At 33.5% G+C, this 22,623-nt stretch overlaps 1 long non-coding RNA gene across 1 annotated transcript; it reads right to left on the bottom strand.

Moving 5' to 3' along the window:
- Positions 1 to 1,480: 1,480 nt before the first annotated feature.
- LOC143076738 (uncharacterized) lies at positions 1,481 to 18,119 on the bottom strand. The gene is made up of 6 exons (XR_012978775.1): positions 18,039 to 18,119; positions 16,161 to 16,334; positions 15,336 to 15,600; positions 14,117 to 14,295; positions 8,252 to 8,439; positions 1,481 to 2,176 (listed from the first exon to the last, which is right to left on the bottom strand). It is a non-coding gene; the product is annotated as an uncharacterized LOC143076738 (long non-coding RNA).
- Positions 18,120 to 22,623: the final 4,504 nt, after the last annotated feature.

Below are 22,623 nucleotides of genomic sequence, written 5' to 3'. Positions count from 1 at the left end.
TATTCAAGTACTGAGATGACCACTGTTGTCAAATTCCAGGGTAAATGTCTTAGAAGGACGCTGATTTATTTGTAAGGTGGTTTAAGTTGTAGTTTAAAGTTTATATATAAAAGAGATTTACTTGAACTGTATATGCAGACTTCTAATACGTTCAGGTATTTCACATCCAATTTTTTATGGTAATATTCTTTATAAAGCACAAAGGTGTCAGTATTCACCTCAGAAACTTACAAAACCTTTGAATAGACTTATTAAGAAGGGATATAATTACGATACTGTTGTCAAGTCATTAAAGATTGCATATTTTGGCGTTAATATTGAGTCACTTATAAGGTCTTTGCATCGGAACTAAACACATTTATTCTAAAATACAGTTGTTGGCATGACACGGGTTATGTTCTTCTCATATATGTTATGATGGTATGATACTAAACCCCTAACGGGAAGGATTGTGCCTGATGTTCATATGATGAAATCATAATCTTTCAGTCAGTTTAATTGAAGTCTGGAGCTGGCATGTCAGTTAACTGCTAGTAGTCTGTTGTTATTTATTTATTATTGTCATTTTGTTTATTTTCTTTGGTTACATCTTCTGACATCAGACTCGGATTTCTCTTGAACTGAATTTTAATGTGCGTATTGTTATGCGTTTACTTTACTACATTGGTTAGAGGTATAGGGGGAGGGTTGAGATCTCACAAACATGTTTAACCCCGCCGCATTTTTGCGCCTGTCCCAAGTCAGGAGCCTCTGGCCTTTGTTAGTCTTGTATTATTTTAATTTTAGTTTCTTGTGTACAATTTGGAAATTAGTATGGCGTTCATTATCACTGAACTAGTATATATTTGTTTAGGGGCCAGCTGAAGGACGCCTCCGGGTGCGGGAATTTCTCGCTACATTGAAGACCTGTTGGTGACCCTCTGCTGTTGTTGCTTTTTATTTGGTCGGGTTGTTGTCTCTTTGACACATTCCCCATTTCCATTCTCAATTTTATGTATAGGCTTTTTTCGAAAAAGCAACAGTTTTTCTTTTATGATAAGAAAGGCATATGTACATGTTCATTAAATATTGTCTCTTTACGTCAACAAACTATTCACGATAATTAATCTACGTAAGTGTGCGTTTTAAAACACAGGATAAACAATGTAGCTTCGTATTTCTACCCTTAAATATATAAGTTTGATGTATAAGATGATGATTTAGTATTAGACTATTTGAGCATATATCACAAGGAACTTGTAATTTGATATCTTAAACTATAACTTATATGGTGTGTCTTACATTGAAATTTTTGTAACTGCTATATATGCAGGGAGATTATGACTTTATTAAGATGTCTAACATGATTTTGAGATCCTTAGCATGTACTTATATAGGTTTGAAGTAGTGAAAATGTATCCAGTCAAACTTCGTTTCTTGGTGAATACCGTAGAAGGGGTTCCTAGATCAACGATCTATACGTTTTAAAATGCACACAAAGACGACATATAATATCATATTTGTAAGCTACCATATACTATATTCAACAAAAAATCATATCACAAGTTTTAGATCTGAATCTTGATAACAATTTATTTCATACAGAATTGTTGTTTGAAACATTCATTTTCTAAAAGGTAGAAATATATGTTTTATTCTTCTTATCACATATCTTCGTCCTAAAACACTACATAATCTCCATAGCTTCATTGCATTTGTTGTGACTGTGTATGTGTTGTAAGCAAATTCAAAAAAGCACATTCCAATTAATGCAGCAATGCCAAGCTTTAATTTATATCGTGAATCTTTTGACTGATCTTCCAATGGGACAAGTTCTCCAACATCAACCTTCTTTGAATTTATAGATTGAGTGATTTGAGTTTGAGTTGCAGAAATGATTAAGTCCATCAAAGACTTCACTATTTCTAAATAGCTTTTCGCTATCGAAATAAAGACGAAATTGAATATTTGCCTGAATCTTATGACCAACAAACACAGGAAAAGACAACAACAAATCACAGCAAACCATTTTCTATACCAGTCCCACGTTTCTGGAACGCCGCTTAACAACATTTTGAGAGTCCTGGCATGCTCTTGTATATGACTGAAGTTGTTGTGAAAATGCATCCAGTCAAATTGTGTTCCTGGTACAAGATCATGAAAGGGATTTGCTGGATCTAAGATATATGGTGGCTTTCTGTAAAATATATTTTGAAGTTTTATCAATGAACAGATGCAGTATTTTATACATGTGGTAAAGGAATGAAGATTTAATTCAATTTACATTTATCTTTTATATTGAAAATACTCGTTTTGAAAGGAACATGTTTTGTTTTGCTACTCATCTTTGTATGAGATCTTTTGCTACTTTGTATTCAAGCAGCGCACTAAAATCGTAGTGTTAAAATATTATACACGAATAACAAAAACTCTTTATATTCTTATGAACCTAATTAGAGTGCATTTTCCTGGAAGCATAAGAGTATTGCCCAGTCTTCTGTGTATGTAATGTGCGAAGCCTGAAATGCCATTTTCACTGTATTCGTGATGAATTTCTTATGTAGAATGATTAATAAACAGACGACAAATTCAGATTTTTCAATATAAAAAGAAATTATATACAATATATACGGTTTTTATAATTTCATAATAAATGCATTTGATGTGAACGGGTTTTAATCGCGACTACAGCAATCCATGTGTAACATTGATACACAGATAGGTAAATATTAAGCATAGTTCACGAACAGAGCGTGCAAGAGTTTTAAAAGTAGAGTCAAGTTTCATTTGTAGAAACATGTACGTTTTAACATGATTAATAATGTAGTATATACTGAAACAGGTTATAAATTCATGATAAATGCATTTGATGTGGACTGGTTTTAAATGCGCCTACAGCAATCCAGGTGTAACATTGATAAACAGATAGGTAACTATTAAGCATAGTTCACGAACAGAGCATGCAAGAGTTTTAAAAGTAGCAGTCAAGTTTCATTTGTAGAAAAATGTACCTTTTAACATGGTTAATATTGTAGTATAACCTAAAACAGGTTTTGTTGTTCAGCTTGTTGGTATTAAATCAAATTCCACTATGTTGTCTTTATAATGCAATTCATGTTTACTGTTGAATAATGATACCAGACTTTCATTTTCACTGTAGAGCGATTAATTACTGTTGTATATGCAATGCATTTTCACAGAAAGATTTTGAGTAATTTTCATCATATAAAGTCGTAATTTAGCCGACTCTCTAACATATTCTATGAAGTCAGAAGGATTGATTATGTATGCATAATTTGTGAGTAAAAGTCTGAGTACACGTATGTCAATAAATTCCTTAAAAATGACATTTATGGCTAATTGTCAATTCTATTTTCTCTGATAATTTATTCAGACCCAGATCTATATGTAGGATTAAATATATCCTTTCCGTCGATACGTCATCATTGTATACATATATCTTTGACAGCCAATGCAGCAGCCAATTGAAATTCGGGGGTGGGGGGGCGTGTCGCTTTGGAATTTTTTTGGAGACAAACTTTTGTTTTACATTGAGGCAAAGAAAGTTATTTTTTTAGGCAAAAAAACTTGTACTTTTTTTGAAAAAACAAATATTTTTTTTCACGTAGTGATCCGAACCTGTTGGGAGGGTTAGGGTGCAGGCCCCCACACCCACCCCCAAGAAAATTTTGAAAATTAGACTTATACACATTTTCGTCAATAAAATATTAATATAGTTCTTTTTCCAAATAAAATCTATTGTTATATTAAAGGGCCACTAGCTACGAGATATATAAAAAATCTTAAGCAAGATTTTTTTTGTTCAATCAATAATGAAAGTGAAATAATGAAATAATAATTCGCTTTTAGCAGCCAAATGGTTCAATTTTGTCAAATTAAGCGATGAAACATTGATAATTACTGTTTCACTTGCAAGTGAATTAGTCGACCTCATTAAATCCGTATTCATGTGAACTTCAATTTAACCCCTAGCAAGAGATTGACAACGCATGCATTATACGTGTACATGTTATTTAAAGAAAAAGAATGTCAACAATGAAAGTGAAACTACGGTAAATCATTGGATTACTGATTCGATCTATATAAAATCATTCTTATACGGTTAAAAACAATGAGACACATAAATGTTTAATCTATAAGATAAAATCAAACAGACCTATAAAATCTAATTACACGTGTTGGTTTAATCTATTCATATCGTTATTTATGTTTACATCGCTTATATGGTAATCTGAGGTCAAATCAATAGTTAATTAGATGGCGTCTGGACTAACATACACACGAAACGAACCTACATATTATCTACGCCATGCTCTGTATACTGTTTATTTTAGACTTTTGGTAGTTTGGATAAATGTTTTACATTGTTATAAATCAAATATGAGAATTTGAGTCAAATCGGTGACCATGAATTTGACAGCTAGTGCCCCTTTAACTAATGTGCCATTTCAAGTAAAGGGAAGTTATTAGCACTAAGTAAATCAATTAGGGATTATTACTTTTTGAGAGGGAAAATAATTTATTCCACATTTACCAGATTTTTTTTAAATATCCATATATCAATAGCCCCCTTCCCCCCTCGAAAATCAAATGGTTGCTACCAGAAAAGCAGCTTTCGATTTCAGTCTAAATATACATCACATACTTATGGCTTGCTTGTTTTGTTTATATTTATGTTTGCTTAGGCATTGTAATTAAGATTGAGCACACATTTATACTAAAAAGCAAACAAGCCAACCAAACCATTTAACTACAAGCATTGTGAAAAAAGCTCTACTGGATGCATCTTAGAAAATCTAAGAGCAGTCACAAAACGATCATCATTTCACGATTGATTGAGTCGTGACGTTTTCGTCTGGCACAAACAATTGCTCTACATTTGATGCCTGGATGGATGGATAATTAATTTTTGTAATACCATTTTTATACATCTTATACAGAAAAAGGATCGATCAACAATCGAGTCACCATAAGATATGTTTGAAAATCTCCTAAATCGTTAACTTTGTTCTCGATGTTTTACTTACGAACGGTACAAAATATGACGAAAAAAACCCAAAAACAATGTACACACAAAATAACGATGAACAATACACAATGTCGAAATCGACTGTAACTTCATGAACTTGGCAAGTCCCGTGTATGCAAGTGAGAATCTACGACCAACTTGCATTGTGAATATCATCTGTATTAAAGTTATCTTTGAAGACTATTTTCAGTTGTTGCATGTCGACTTATCATATAAAACAATAATGAAAATTCATCGTACCTTAAACAATAACACATCAGAAATGATTGCACTTACAGTGATAATTCATCATATCTATAGTTAAAATGAATATTATCCAGTCAAAAATATTATGGATTCAGCAGCTTTGATTACACTTTATTGGACTTTAATCTTGTGATTATACATTTGAAAGTTATATTCTTATTAAATTTTGTTAAAACATACATTTTAATCAATTATTTCGTACTTTCAAAAAGTAAACAAACGTAGTTTTTCCCGTCATCCTTTACATGCTTTATTCTACAATAGACATATATACACACTGAAAATGAACAAACTGGATTCACACTTTATATTAACAGAGTCTTTCTAATTTGTGTTTTCTTTAATATTGTTTATCTTTTGATCCTTTTCTGTTTTGCCATGGAGTTATTATGAAAATAAAACGTCAACAACGATAAGTCACCGTATAACATGAATAAACATGATAAAATCCAAACAGCATAGTCAGAAATAAAAGGCCCCGAAACGATATATGACAATTCAAACGAGACAACGGAAGGTTTGATATATATTGAAAATAATTCACAAAAAACAAATATGATATGCAGTAACAAACTACAACCACTGAATTGCAGGCTTTTGACTTAGGTTGGCACATCCAGACTGTGGAGGGGTTGAACGAAATAGTGTGAAGGTACGCCAACCGTGGGATAGTGGTGTAACAGTACAACATAACAACAAACTATAAAACACAGATTGAAAGTGCTTCGCAGAAATATAGCTTCCAAAAACACTGACTGGACATGGAAGGGGACTTATACATCGCAACAACAACACCAAGTACAGATCGAAGAGAACTTGCAGTCACTGACATCTAGTTCAAAATCAATAATAAAGAGCTGTGCTTTAAACGCATGATACACCTGCTGCCCTTTAAGCTTGTCTTTATGCTTTAAATGATATTTTTTTGGTACATTAATTAGGCTGTTAGTTTTCTCATTTGAATTGTTTTACATTTTGTAATTTCAGGGTCTTTTATAGTTGGCTGTGCGGTATGGACTTTGCACATTGTTGAAGGCCATAGGGTGACATAAAGTGGTTAATTTTCTTTTAATTTTTAAAAGGTAGCTGAAGTCAAGAGATATAAATATTCACCAAAGTTTCACAAAACTTTGTAAAAGCGTTTATGAGTTACTGTTTGAAAACTAGAAAATCATCCCTTTTTTAAGCATAAAAATTCACAACATTGAAACGAAAATCTGAAATTTATAAAGATGGAAAGGGAGCTTACGTCAATAGATATAAACAATGAAACAAAGTTTCATAAAAGTTGGTGGAAGCGTTTCTGTGTGTGTTACATTTTAATGTTGTGTCGTCATTCTCCTCTTATATTTACTGCGTTTCCCTCGGTTATGGTTTGTGACCCGGATTTGTTTTTTTCTATCGATTTATGAGTTTTGAACATCGGTTTAATACTGTTAAACCTTTATTTTTGAGTTATAGCACGAAAACTTGAATATCCCCCTTATTCTAAGGGTAAAAATTCATAACCTGGAAACGAAAAATCTTCAATTTATAAAAATCGAAAGGAAGCTTACGTCCATAGATATAAACAATGCAACAAAGTTTCGTTAAAGTTGGTGGAAGCGTTTTTAAGTAGTTGTCCGAAGTGTGGACGACGGACGGACAGACAGACAGACAGGCAGGCAGACGGACGGACGGACGGACAGACAGACGGACGGACGGACAGATAGACGGACGGACGGACAGATAGACGGACGGACGGACAGATAGACGGACGGACGGACAGACAGACAGACGGACGGACAATCGTATACCATAATACGTCCCGTCTAAGACGGGCGTATAAAAACTGATGAAAAAAAGCATGTATCTAATACTTAGTTATCAATTTACAGTCAGCATCAAATAGTTTCAGTATAAAGACGTCATGAACAGTTACAGAAAAAATGACCTTCTGCAATGTCAATTGCAAGATACATGTATCAACAACATTTACAGCCATGAATGTGCATATGTTTATAAAAATGTTATATAGTTTGATTTTATAGCGAATTACAAATTATAATTCCGTAAAAAGGGATGTGCTATCTTGTTAAAAATAGTTTTCTGCAGGTACAGCCAAATTTCCGTACCACATCTCTCTCTCTATATATTGAAGAATTTAGTAAACGTTTTAAGTAACTCTTGGTAATGAAATAAACTCATTATAGATAACATGGACTTAATTTTGTATATACGCCAGATGCGCGTTTCGTCTACAAAAGACTCATCAGTGAGGCTTGAATCGAAAAAAAGTTCGAAAGGCCAAATGAAGTACGAAGTTGAAGAGCATTTTAAGGACCAAAATTCCTAAAAGTTTTGCCAAATGAAATCCCGGATTAAATTATTTACAAGTAACACATAGATTACGTTCATTGAAATCCAAAAACGTCACACCAGAGACGGTCGTAGCTAAATAGTGAACTAGCTGTGATATAAAGGCACCATGTTCCACTTGTATCTACTCCCTCTCGTTTTAAACATATTACAAGTGTACACTAATGTTATATATGTCATCAGGAATGTCGTTGCCCTCACAAAAATACGTAAATCTAAATTGTATTGTGTAAAAAAGTCATGACTGCTTAAAATTTCTTTTCGTTAATAAGTACGCTGAAGGTAGGATTTCAATTAAGCTCTATCCCGTTTACAAGTAGTTGAGCGACCAATTCATAAAGTCTTATATTACATTGAACCAGATTAATTGCTTGGTTGTTGTTTAAAGGGCAACTAGCTACGCGATAAAGAAAACAAAAAAAAATTTTTTTTTGTTCAATCATTAATGAAAGGAAATAGTGAAATACGAATTCGCATTTAGCTGCCAAATGTTTCAGTTTGGTCAAAATATGCAAAGCAACATGTATGGTGAAATATCAACTCGTGAAAAAAATATAGGTTAAGCATTTCTCGTTTCTTTTACCTTAAATATACAATAACTTGTGGATATCTACTCACTTATTTAAGTTGTGTGTGTATTTATGGGCAGTATAGTTCTGATCCCAACATACAGCAATGTTATTAATATCGATTAGCTGATTGACAACCTCCATCAACATTGTTCTCATTGTGAAGTTCTGACAAAAATCATTTCGTTGCCAAACACATATGACAATCAATTCTAAACAATATGATGACATTCCTATCTAAAAAAAAATGAACATCAGTTTTATAAGGTTCCGTTTATTTTTATTGATATTAAACTCTAATTACAAATACGTCAATTATTATTTTGTGATGTCTTCTTATAGCAAAGATTGGTATTTCTAATAAAATGTAATAGAACAATTTCCTATATAAAAAAAAAAGAAACAGTAAAAGCATACGAAAAGAATACTCCTTTTAAAAAAAATCAATTGCAAAAATAATAAAAATGTTGTGTACTTATTGTTGTATATGTGTTATTTATGATGACGACTAAATTTAATGAAGCGTCAGTGTGTCAATGTGTAAATCGGTAACTGATTTTAAACCGAACTAAAAGTGCTTAGAAAAAAAGACTTACTGAATGTAATTTTACAGTATTAACATTCCGTTCCTAATTCTGACTGAGCACTACATAACCAAGTGTCAAATAGGACATGTGACAAATAACACAGAAATAAATACAAATCTCTAAAATTCAACAAATCTTATTAAAGTTTATTCTATATACTTCAGATCAGTTGAATGTAAAACAATCTTCAAAATTATTTCCCAAAACAATATGTGTTAATGTATTGTATCCTTTTTTTTTTTGGATAATAGTCCGGCCGATTGGTGCAGATATAGAGCAGAATTGCTCACTTGATGAGGAAAGCATGAAACTTTGCATAGTAGTTCTTGGTTATATACCCTTTGATTTCAGCTATGGACCCACTCTGAAAAATCCAATATGGCTGCCATTTTCAAGATGGCGGAAAAACGGTATAAATATCAAGGTTGTCCTAAAGGTATTCTATATAATTTCGGAAGTTAAAGTAATGATTCTTCAAAAATGGACTTCATGTTCTTGAATTTGTTATCAATTAATTTTAAAATATAAAAAAAATAATTTGGTTATTTCTGTAACACATACATTTGCAAATTTCGCTGCATATACAAAAACAAATATCGAAATTCAAAATGTTAATCAATATGTTACATGTTACTCTTTAAACGCTTTCAGTTTTAATAGTTGGAATGAAATAGGTTGAAATGAGTCGATTGAACGTTAATATAGGTCGGTTAAATATGGTGGAATAGTAGGTAACTCATCTGACCTTTGAGGCAGTGCCGAGGGCACATTCGTCTCGTGTCTCTTCAATGTCACGTCTTACGTCACTTATCGCGTTTTCATCTGCCGTACCCACTACATCGTCAAATTATTCTATGTAATCAATAGGTTTACCTTTCTTCAGGTGGAATAGGCAATTGTCATCATTTAAAATGGTTAAGGGGCAACTATTTGCTTTTCCAACTACGTGCGAAACCAATTCGCAACTATTCAGCGAGCATGGTCCTAAAATGCACTTCTGGTCAGCACTTTTATTAGTTTTAATGGTAACAGTCATTTCTGAGTTTGGTGGAACTGTGTTGGTTCGTTTTATGCAAATTTGCTGAGTTGAAATCTCGTTTCCACCGTTAACAAATACCTCATTTATCACTTTATTGTTGATAGTAATTGTGGGAGTACTCAGGTTTATCACTGCGCTCAGAGTGTCCAAAGTATCTAGCCTAAGTATAACATTGTTTGTTAATGGCTCTTTGCACACATCCCATTGTCTGTTTGCTCTATTAATATCGAGAGTCGTTCTTTATAATCTTCCCAATAACAAGCTGTTAACCCAAACCACGTAGCGTTACGTTCTCAAAATTTCCATTTTCTGCCGGAATTAATTTCTCATTTACTAATGTTATCATTGCATCAGTTTCCAAAATCATGCTCACATTCTGGTCATGTATAGTACCTCGTCCTGCTGAGCTCTTTCAAATGGTTCGTCTGATGACAATATCGGACGAGGCCGTGGGCCTCTGTTCGATTTTGTGATGAGGTGATGTTTCATGACCAATAGACTGTGGAATCGTGTGTTGGCCTACTGGCTCGACCCTTTGCTGTTTAAAGACTCCATTGTTGGGGTTGCACTTTGATTTGCTTCGTATCCTTGTGAAGGTGATCGTTGTCTGAAATAACCGGGATTTCTGGAGTTTGCCCGTGGAGATGCTAACCGTTGTCTTTAGGGACTACTAGTATATGATCTCTAGCTTAGTGGGGTTGTTGCTGATCGATAGGCATTAAGCTTGGGTGTATTTCTATCATGCGATCTACCGCGAATGTATTGCTCAGGAGATCTTCCACGTGTATATTGATCAGGTTATCTTCCATTGATCATGAACTGGTGATCTTCCATGACTATTTGATCAGAAGAACCGAGGTTATACTAATCGGTCAATCCACGGTTATGCTGATTAGTTGAAAGCATAACATCAGCTAGTTATGTGACAATTTGTGTGAGGTTATGCCCCTCATTATCCCAAAGTCTGCTCCTATTTCCTTTATCGGTCGGTGATACTGCGCCATCAGCAAAGTAGACTTGTCGATGGTTATAATTGGCACTTTTTTATCCATATATCGCCATCTGGTTTGCTATTGAGGTTTTTAGTTGATTTAACGCCTTGTTGGAATTTTCTGGATTCCTCTTTATTACATGCCTTGAAGAATCTTTGTCTTTACATTCTCGACGGAATGCTTCGGTTCCAATCTGGTTTGATCGTCTTTCTTGCTGAAGCGCTGCTCCAAATGAATGCTTTTTTTAAGGCCTTGGAATCATCATCTGTGCGAGCGTACTCAAAGCCAACATCGGCCTGCAATATGGGACCTACACACATTTTTCTGTTTCCCCATTGTCATCTACCGGCAGTTCGTTCAAATTGGTAAATGAACGCCTCCAAAGTCATGGATCCTCTCCAACTGAGTTTTTTTGCATTTTTGGGAGCTGTGGGCTTCGTCTCCGGTCCCTTGCACCAAGATTTTCTTGCCATCGGGTATATTCTCTCTCCAATGAGGAGTCTGAAGAATAGGTGTTGCCACCTTCTTTTGGTTTCCTCTGCCCTTTCCTAGATCGGTCAGTGGAGTCAGCTTGCTGTTATGGGAAGCCTGTTAGAGTTACGGGAGCGGACGAGGTTGTCATAATTGGAGAGATAAATGTGGGATTTGCCATTGACTCGACGGGAATGATACCGTAAGTAGGACCTGCATTCAGCATTGGAGAAACTTGATAGAATCCTCTTGCAGCCAATTGTTTCTGTAATGGTGCGCTGCTATGAACCAAATATTATTGACTCATAGTAGATGGTAAGTGTGCGTAAGACGATAAATAAGCCTGTTGCTGGTATCCTTGATAGGTACTAGACGTTTTTAGTATGTTCGTAATTGGAGATTGTTGTTGAATAATTTGAACTGTCTCATACAGGGCCAAGGACCCTGACATAGGACTTTTGACTTAAGGTGAAGACACCTTCAACAGAGTTGGCGCGGTTGCTGGTTCATGCGAACTATAATTGGGGAAAGACCCAAGGCATGGGTTTTGTTGTGTACTTTTGGTAAACATGCGTTGTACTGGCTAAGGTCAAATTTTGGCTTAGATGATGTGTCCATTGCAGGAATTTTAACTTCTTTATTTGAATTGTCCACTAATTTATTTACAACAGATGCCAGTTGTTGGAAGGTACCCTGCTGTTCAAATGCACTTTTAAATTAAACTGTGTCTACTTCCTCAGTTGTTGTCAGCTTGTCCATTCGTCTCACCACAGCATTGAATATCTTATTGGTCTGACCATCAATTCCGCCAAGCAATTATTGTGGTCTATCCTGTCTTCAGACTGCTGAAGTTGCTGAAATATTGCTTTCGTCTGTTCGTTATTAATATGCATTGCCTCTTTCTGTTCAGCTTGAAACGTAATGAGACCAACACATATTTTATCAATTCGTGATGATTTGCTCTGTTTTATATTGCGGTAATCTCAGCTGTTCTTAGGGCATTATATTTACTATCTGCTCAAATTCTTTGTGCAATTGTTTAATAGTCATGTCTGAGCTGTCCTCTGTTAAAGCGTCTTCAGCTGTGGGTTTCTCCATATCCCCAAGTGATTCAGTTTCTGTCATTTCAATGTTCTTGTCCTTGTTGTCCTCAATTCCTGCCATTTCACTGATATGTGTTTAAATGATTCTCAATTCACAGTTTAATATCTCAAATCACAGCTTTTATGTGTGACCCAAGACAACAAATAGTGCAGCTTTTAATGAAAGCTACTACTGCAGTCTTTTATGAAAGCTACTACTTTGTGTATGAAATGACAAGCAAGGCAAAATAAAAAAGGACAGATACTAAATGACACTATACATCGATAAAGTGTTTATATTCATGCCAATTCTCAATAATGAATATTTGCTCTTTTTTAAGGCGGCCATTTTGAAAATAGCCACCATTTTGTATTTCAAAGATAGATCAAAACCAAATCTTGCTAAGTACACCAAGTCATTCAAATATGTTGATGTTTGTGCTTCCAGCATCAAATCCACTGTGGTGTGTGTAATACTGGAAAATATTTTAGAACGTACGGCAGCCATCTTGAAATAAGCCGCCATATTGAATTTTGAGGGTGGGTCCATAGCTAATATTGCTCAGTACACGAAAATGTACCATCATGCAAAAATTGGTACTTTCCTCATTATTTGAGCAATTTTTTCACCGATCGGCCGGACTATAACAGGGTTGACAAATATAAAGTTTTGATCAAATCTATTTCGAAAAATGACCGAAATTGATCCTTTTCAAGAAGTGTTTTAGACCTGTAGAGAATCCAATTATCGTTAATGAAACTACGCAGGCAAAAAGTGTCACGTAGTTTCAAGGTACCGTTGCTTGTTCAAAGTTTTGGAAAGTTTATGGTAGCCTATATAAAAAGGTAAATCCTGCGAGTTGTTCCATTCAATAAGATCATGAAATACTTGTGATTTGCTAAGAACTGATCCTTATCAATATTTACGTTTTGAATGTGGGATTGCAGTAATTAACAATTGAATAGGACACTCGAGGTCATAGAATGTGCATACACAAAAAATGTGCTAAATCTTAGTTCTCATGATCAACAATATATTGATCAAGAAAAAGAACATACACTCTTTACATCTTATATGTCTCTGAATACGAACTCAGGTCGAACATTTATATTTTTTATTAACTTTTGGATTTAGCGTTGTTTTTAGAGACTAATTGCTTTTGATCATGATGACAAAATTTCAAATTCAACCTTCAATCGTGTTTGCCTTTGCTCTGGTGTACTTCCCAACATCATCCATAATTATTCTAAATTACTGTTTGCATTGATGTGCTGTGGTTTTTAAGTTTATAAAAACTTTTTATATAGAAATTCATGCTAAATTAAATGTTTGTCGAGTGTATTCAACATAAAGGATCTAACACAAGATACAGCCCATTTCATACATTTTATTCTCAAGTGATTCTGAGTGATATGTTTAACCTGTTAATTTACTAGATTAACTAAATTGACTGATAATAGAGAATAATTGTAAACATGTGATCCCCTAAATAAAAGAATTACGGTAACGTTTTAAACTCACACTGTGAACATTGTAGTTTATGTGCACGCTTTATTCTAAATGTTTTTATAACACAACAGGTTTATAAAGCACTACAGATTTAAACAAATACGGGTCAATTATTTAGCAAATTTTACCAATGTTGTCACAGAAAAAAACATTAGTATCGTCTGGTATATGCTGATACGGAAACTCTGTAAACCGTATCGTAGCTGTTTTCAAGGATTTTTAACTATACATACCCCTTCTGTTTTATTCCAATATTTTATAAGTCGAATTAAATCTTTAACTCGACATGGTCTACTTTTCACAAATTCAATCTGAAGTTTACACAAACATTTTGCATAATATTTTCGTAGATGCGGTTTCTCGACCATTTCTTTATATGCCTTTGTCGGACCTCCAGCAAGACCGAACAACCCTAAAAGATACAATTTTATCAATGAATCACTTATTATAAGACGATTTTTTTTATAACGGTTAGCCAGAAACAAACGACGTGCTGGTGATTTAAATATTTCAAACAAAAACTAACGACCTATTGGAGAACAAAACAAAAATAAGAAATATAACAACAAACGACAACAATCCAAATTTAAAACAGCCTTCTGACATAGGCTGTTTCATACTGATGTAGCAGGTTTAGACCTGTTTCTTGACTCCCATCTCTCAACCTTATCTGCTACAGTGGTTTATCTGGGAAATTAAGAAAAACTGTAAAAAAAAAACCACCAAAAAATCAGTTGTCAATCGCGCTAGACAACTCAGCCAATTGGACCTTACATGTTATAACAATGACGTTTCCGTAAGTTGAGTAATACAATCATCTTGGGTTATAGCACCGTACAAGATGCATTATGGTAATAGCTGTTGTTTTGGGAATAAGTAAATTGTATGTGTGTCGTATGCAACTGATTTTTCAGTGAACTGACGGATACTACCGAAACTAAAAGGTCTTTAAAATATTTTGAGCTTTTCCTCAATATTGACATAGATTGACGACTTCAAACTATATTTAATGACATGGTTTCAAGTTCCTTTTTGCAGTATTTTTTTCTGCTTGATCGTATGGTGTTTATATATATTAATTGCCACGTTATGCTCGTTAATGTTACCCTTTCGGACTCAAATAAACATAGAGATGCACCTAACATTGAAACGACTGAAATTACCACTATATATGTTTTACTGTCATCATAACAATTAAATTGACAGATAAGACATTCTAGTGTCTTATCTCTCTTATGTACTGTTTTGAAGTCTCACATTTTACACGTTAGTCGTATGATCTGAGTTGTGACTTAATTTTGTTTCGTACCAGGGATGATTTATGCATGCCAAGTTAAACATGTTTTTAAATAATTCAAAACAATCAAACCAAAAATTACGTGTAGGACATAGAGCAATCAAAATGCACAGTTGTGAATATACAAGGGCAGATAGTATATAAACAAAACATACATGTGCTCCATACATCGATTATCGGCAATAAGTCTACATCATGCCAATCGTTGCCACTGTCACACATCATTTGGAACTGGAGTGTATATGGAGTCCTTCCTACAATTCTTATACCATCACATGCTCTCAGGTAATCAGAGAAGTCATTTAATATATTATCCATCTGACTAGCTAATTCGTCAACAGTTTTAAAATCATTCAAAACAACAAGAAGATCTACATCCGAATGTCCTTTAACTCCAGTTCCTTTCCCAAGCGATCCTCCCTGGAATAGAACCTTTATCATAATTTTGCTCAGATATATGTTTAGAAAATTGGTCATTCTAGAATATTTGTAATGCAAAGATAAAATGAAACACAGTTATCAGTGACAGTTGATTTGTAACACCCTTTTATATAAAACTTAGGAGCAGATATATAGTAATGGCTGTGTCAAGAATACACTTGTACCCTATGGTCGTTGTCTTGAGGATTGCAGAAGACAATGCTGATATTTTTTCTGCCCTTGATCCTGATTTTGATCAAGAAAATCATTGAGATTATCAAAGCCTTTATCAAAAACAGGATCAATAATCTCTCCTTATCTTGTCTCACATATGTAAAAGAAAGCATGAAAATAAAAGTTAACATCTACCATTTTATATATTGGTGTTTGTCAAATGAATGTCATATTTGCAGGACCAGTATATTTGGAGTCAGACAGGTAGATTTTCAGTCCACTGGTCCGGCTTGCCAGTACACAAACAAGCTTAAATTTGACCCCTGCATACCCCCTTACAAATATAATCTTAACTTTGTCCAAACGGAGTATGAATGTTACATTACCTTGATAACCTGACTTACACTATACCTAGAATGTCGGTGTATAGTTCTAACAACTCTATCTATAATGTGGCTACATCTTTGTAGAAACTCATTATTTGGTCGAACATGACGGTCTATGAAACATTCTAAGGTTTCACCTTGGTACATCCCTTGGAACGGAACATTCATATCTACCTACAGTATGAAAGAAATACAGCAATACTTAACATGCATGATCCGAATCGCATGGTATACAAAAAGAGAAAACGTATTCGTTTATATGTTATAGATATTTAGTAATTTAGGTGATACATGTATAGCTATTCATCCATCAAAAGATGAATTAAGGTGAAGTTTTAACATGATCGCCTCAGAATTTTGTTTGTTTAATTCATTTATAGTCATATTGTGTCAATAAGGGAAAAGAACCACAAAGAAGCACAATGGAAAATTCATAAGTCGAACAAATGCACACGACATGTGGAGACAAATCACAATTTTAAGAATACAAAGAACAATGCTACACTTGTAAATGATTTTTTTTCAACTATTCTGCTTCAATTTCAGAGTAAGGCAATTTCCTTAAAAATATCTATACTGTAAGATGACTGTGATAGAATATGTTTTTACCAGATGACTACATGTACATGTACATACGAATATGATAAAACACGGCCAACGTAAACGACGGAAAAGACATTATTTGCAGTCAATGTGTCTGTTAATTAAATTGTATGTCCATAATTTCCATCCAAACTTTCCATCTACATCATAGTTGTTTGTAGTTTCCTATACGACGTGTAAATTCGTGTATTTGCTTTTTATTTTTTTTGTTGTGGTTTCAGTTGAATAATGTGTTATGTCTAATCGTTTGTGGTACAGAAAATTATAAAATATCCATTCAATACCGTCATTGTCATGATAATTGTTCTTCTGAGCTTTTGATATTGCCATTTGATTAGGGACTTTCCTTTTTAACTTTTCCTCCAAGTTCAGTAATTTTTTGTTTGTCCCGTTGTTTCCCCCTTATAGTTGATGTGTTTCCCTCTGTTTTAGTTTGTAACCCAGATTTGTTTTCTGACACTCGAGTTATGACTTTTGAACTGCGGTATACTACTGTTGCCATTATTGGAACTTCATTCAATCATAGTAACGTAAAACTAAGTACACATGCCCAACATGATGGACACGTTTCAAACTACAGGCGGTTGCATAATTTAAGTATTCATATGATACGCGGTAAATAAACAAAGGCACCAGTAGTATACTGGTGTTCAAAAGTCATAAGTCGATTGAGAGAAAACAAATATGGATAACAAACTTGAACTGAAGGAAACAAATCAATTATTGAAGGAAAACAAAGCACTAACATGAACTTGAAGTGCAACAACAACAAACGCCAACATACATATATAGAAACGGATAACAGGGAAATATAAAAAAAAATGTGAGTTTTCATCGCGTACCATTATGGACAAATATGTTTAATTTAGTTATTTGAATACAATACACTTAAATTTGTAAAATCAAATTGTTAGTGAATTTTGCTAAAGAAATTTGAGACTATCCTCGCCCCGTATCATAAAAAAATGAGCTAAAAATACAGTTTCAAAACACCGAGGGAAATAACGCTTTATTTACCTTTTAAATACTGTGAATGGAATGGATTTTTATTGTTGATCGATGTGTGTACTATGAACGTTTATTTTGATTGACGATAAGTGTGTAATAGTCACAATCATAAAATAATTTACATCAAATTAAACCTTTATATCTCATATTTTTAAACCAGAACAAAAATGTTTAAGTCATATATCATTTTGATTTGAAATAGCATACCAAAATATATTTGCTAAATGCTAATGTTAGTACAATTTTAAATCAACATGATCAACTTACAAAAATATATCGATCTTATTAAAAATCCCTCGGTCTTGTTATACACACCAAACATTATACTAACTTAAATATACACATATCGATTTTCGTACTATGGTATGCATCATTTGTCATAACGATTTAAAAAATGATATTTATATTGATGAAAAAGGGTTAAGTTTTAAATTCCAAAGCAAATGCCACATTTCTATATAAGCATTTTCATTGTAATGTTTTTCGCAAATACATGTTAAGATAAGAATGCCCTTTTGTGTGTCTTCAAGCAACAAAATATTTATAAAAACATAATTCACCTTTAAATCATAGATATCAAATAACAAGTTCAAATAGCAAAAAAAAGCTAAGACTTTAAAGAAATTGTAATTAAATTGCCAAATTGCATATATGTTAACATGTGATAAAGTATTTTGTCTATATGTGTTACATTTTAGTGTTATGTCGTCGTTCTCCTCTTATATTTAATGCGTTTCCCTCGGTTTTAGTTTGTTATCCCGATTTTGTTTTTTGTCCATGGATTTATGAGTTTTGAACAGCGGTATACTACTGTTGCCTTTATCTATTCAAGACGTTCAGCTCAATAACGCTATTCATTATATAAATATAAAACTTACAAAGTTATCTTACTTAAAACCACTATAGGTACAAACTATTTTTTATCAGTACTTTGTTACACATGTTGTGTAGGGTAGATTTTTTCCTAAATTTGACAAATTTATATTATTGATATTGGCTAAATGTGGCATATTTATTCTTTAGAACGACCTCCAGAGGCGGCAATTCAGTCAATTCGTTTTATAACTGGATAATCTTGTAAAAAGAGAAATGTCTGATAGCTAATTTAGTATATCAAATTGTGTTCTAAAAAAGGATAAACGTTATCAGGTTTTTAGATTCAACTGTTATGTAATGTATGTATCCAGTAGTGCACACATAAATTGGAACGGGGAACCAATTATTTGCCTCCATTGAAAAGCATTGAAAATGATAGTAAATAAATGGGTTGCTGTTCGATTCATAATTTTGATAGCTACCTTGGGACTTCTGGTTCACGTTGGGAATTTGTTTTGAAGTTTCCAAGTACAATCTCAATGCCTCATGACTGGCATTCCGTTGCAAAATTTTGTTTTGATTGACAACAGGGTCAGTCTGTCTACTTCCGGAGAAGAATAACGGCTGGAATTAAGGCAATTTACTCTATGTACTGACGTCAGATTACATTTAAATCAATCAAAATTGTTACAGAAATTTAAATTAGAAAGCCTACCCTTTCAAATAAATCTACATTATTGTGTAATAATAACACTAAATCATTTTAAATAAAACATATATATTTTTTAAAGAACTACATTCGTGGGTACCGGACTGGTTGCCGTAACTGGGATCATATTCTAGCCGTATAATGAACACATAGCTATATAATGCAATTGTATGCGACTGTCATACAATTGAGAGGTTCAGTAGCTATATAACCAGGTTTCATCCACCCTTTACTACATAACTAAATGCCAATACCAAGTCAGGATTATGACAGTTTTTAACTATTCGTTTGATGGTTTGAGCTTTTTATTTTGCTATTTGCTAAGAAGCTTTCAGTTTAGATTTTTTGTCAGAGTTCGGTATTGTTGTTATTCTACTTTTTTTTTAAATTTTTGTGACAATCTAGATATATGCTGAATATCAATACCATTTCTTTATAACATATGTGTAGTACATCGACAGAATTCGATATTTTTGTTATTCTATTTTTTTTCATTTGTGTGACAATCTAGATATAGCTGCTGAATATCGAAACTATTTCTTTATAATATAAGTGTAATACATTTGACTCAATAACAAAATAAGGCAATTTTCATGTGTGTTTCAGAAATTAATATTGTTGCTTGATATTTCTAATAGATAATAACACTATTGCTACAAAGCAGCAATTTAATATTCCCATCAGCGTTCTTTGCTTTGATTCCCCATGTCCATTCTCAATTGTATTAAGTTTTCTTGGTGAAGTTGTCTTTTTTTCAAAATCAGTCTGTTCCTATTGTATCCTACAGTAACAACAAAACCATTGCACCCAAAGTATTTAACTATATATAAACAAGCATTCCAGAACCTTGACTTAGAACAATACATAAAAAAACCTCTGACATGTGACTGTTCCCACTTGCCTTATAATTACAGCATCTCTGGCCTTGTTATAACTGGGGATCATAACATAATTTAATTTTTCGGTGATTTCTCATGGTCCTAAGTTTAGAGAACCCCAACACACCAATTGGAACCATAACTTCAAAATGATTATGAATTCCATTGAGGACTACGCTTGGGCTAAACGAGAAGAAGTTGAACTGGACACTTTGTCAGAATGGGTCAAAACTATCAGGTCTCTGATAAAACGTCGCATTCATAGATGAAAACTGTGTGAATGATCGACCAAAGTCCGTTTTTAGAGACAAAGAGGCCGCGAACTGTCTATCATCTCTTCATGATAAGTATTTTGCTGTCCCTGCGGACAAAGCTTTAAATAATATTGTCTTTGTATGTAAATCGTATTACTACGAATGTCTTGTAAAAGAATTAGGAATAAATGAGCACTCTGGTATTTCCACAAACAAAGACATATCATTTGACAAGAATGAGATTTTGGCAAATCATAAGTCCTTCATGGCTTCTATGAACATTACATTGAACAAAAAACACTTACTTTGTGTGTATTGGATACTTAAGCTTCACAAAATTCCGTACAAACAACGGTACATTGCCGGCTCATCTGCATGTTCCACTAAAGTATTGTCCATTAGATTGACTAAAATTATGTCCGCAGCGAAAGAGGGCCTTCGGAAATACAGTGAACCTGTTTACTCGCGTAGTGGTATTAACCATATGTGGATTCTTCAAAATTCTAAAGAACTTCTAGATATATTTTTTTTATGAATTTATTTCTATCAAAACTTTAGATTTTTCAACCCTGTATACCACCATTCCCCATGTGAAATTGAAAAATCGCCTGTAAGAAGTAATCCACAATGCCTTTCAACATAAGAATGGTAGCATATGCTATAAATTTATTACATTGGGATATCAAAAGACATATTTTGTTAATAGTGAACAAAAAGGAAAAACATACTATACAGAGGAACAAGTGATCAGTATTTTGGAGTTTCTTATCGACAACATATTTGTTGAATTTGGAGGTAGACTTTTTCAACAAATTGTCGGCATTCCTATGGGAACGAACTGTGCGCCTCTTCTTGTCGACCTCTTCTTAATTTCATATGAATGGAGTTCCTTCAGACACTTGTCAAAAACAAGAAGATCAATTAAGCCAGATTATTTAATTTCACTTTTAGATATATTGATGATGTTCTTTCCATTGACAATCCTTACTTTTCTGATTGGATTCTATTAATACATCCCCCAGAACTAGAAATTAAAGGAACAACAGACGCGGCTTCCTCCGCCTCTTTTTTAGACTTATATCTCGAATTTGACATACACAGTCATCTTAGTACCAGAATCTATGACAAACGAGACGATTTTAAATTCGAAATTATAAATTCCCCCCACCTTTGTAGCAATATACCAACTTCACCTGCATATGGGATATACATTTCCCAACTTATTCCATATTCAAGAGCTTGCAGCTCCTACTCAGACTTTGAAAAGCGTCACCAGTGTCTGAGCAGAAAGTTAATGAACCAGGGGTATGTCAAAGAACGTGTCGTCATTTTTCTAAAAAAAAGTTCATCGGAAGGTACCAAGACCTTATTGATAAATATTTCGTATAAACTTCACAAATAAAACATTATGGTCTTGATGTATAAATTCTGCTTACTGACGTTGTTTATCTTCTAAACAACGTGTTATATTGTTCTTTTATTTGTCTTTGTTCAATTATTAATATTACGTTTACTGTTTGGTCTGTTTTATGTGATATCCATTTGACGAGGCTCGGTACTTATACATCCCGTCAATGTGTTTGTATTATCTTTCATTTCTGCTGGTGTGTTTTGTATATGCGACTTTGTGTGTTTCTTTCATTCTTATAATGGGACTCTGTTCTTCAAAATGTCCGTCATTATGTTATTGTTCTATTATAAATGTGAAAATACTTTAAACGACAAACGACACAATTATTTTACTTGCGTAAATGTATTAACCATATGTGGATTCTTAAAATTCTAAAGAACTTCTGCATAATTTTTAATCTCGGTCTGTTTTTGAAATTAATTCTAACATAACTTTTAAGTTTTTAACCATGTATACCACCATTCCCCATGTGAAATTTGACTTTTTAAACGACAAAATTTCTTCCGTGACGTGACGTTTACATTTTCTGCCGTTAAACACGCGAAGCAATGAATGTGTTTTTTAATTTGATAGGTGCTGTTTTGCAAATGTGTGTTTGTTTTGAGGTTTTAACACAGTGATGACTGCTGTAACCATATTTTGACTATTTTACCTATTATGTCTGTTTTGTTCACGCATCATTGCAAATATAACAGAATTTGATGCGACTGTCATACAAGTGACAGGTTTAGCGCTATGAAACCAGGTTCAGTCCATCATTTTCTACATTAGAAATTGCCTGTAC

Source organism: Mytilus galloprovincialis, chromosome 5, assembly GCF_965363235.1.
Source record: "Mytilus galloprovincialis chromosome 5, xbMytGall1.hap1.1, whole genome shotgun sequence".
NCBI lineage: Eukaryota > Metazoa > Mollusca > Bivalvia > Mytilida > Mytilidae > Mytilus > Mytilus galloprovincialis.
Note: the sequence above shows the minus strand (reverse complement) of the source record. Positions and strands in the feature narration are given on the sequence as shown.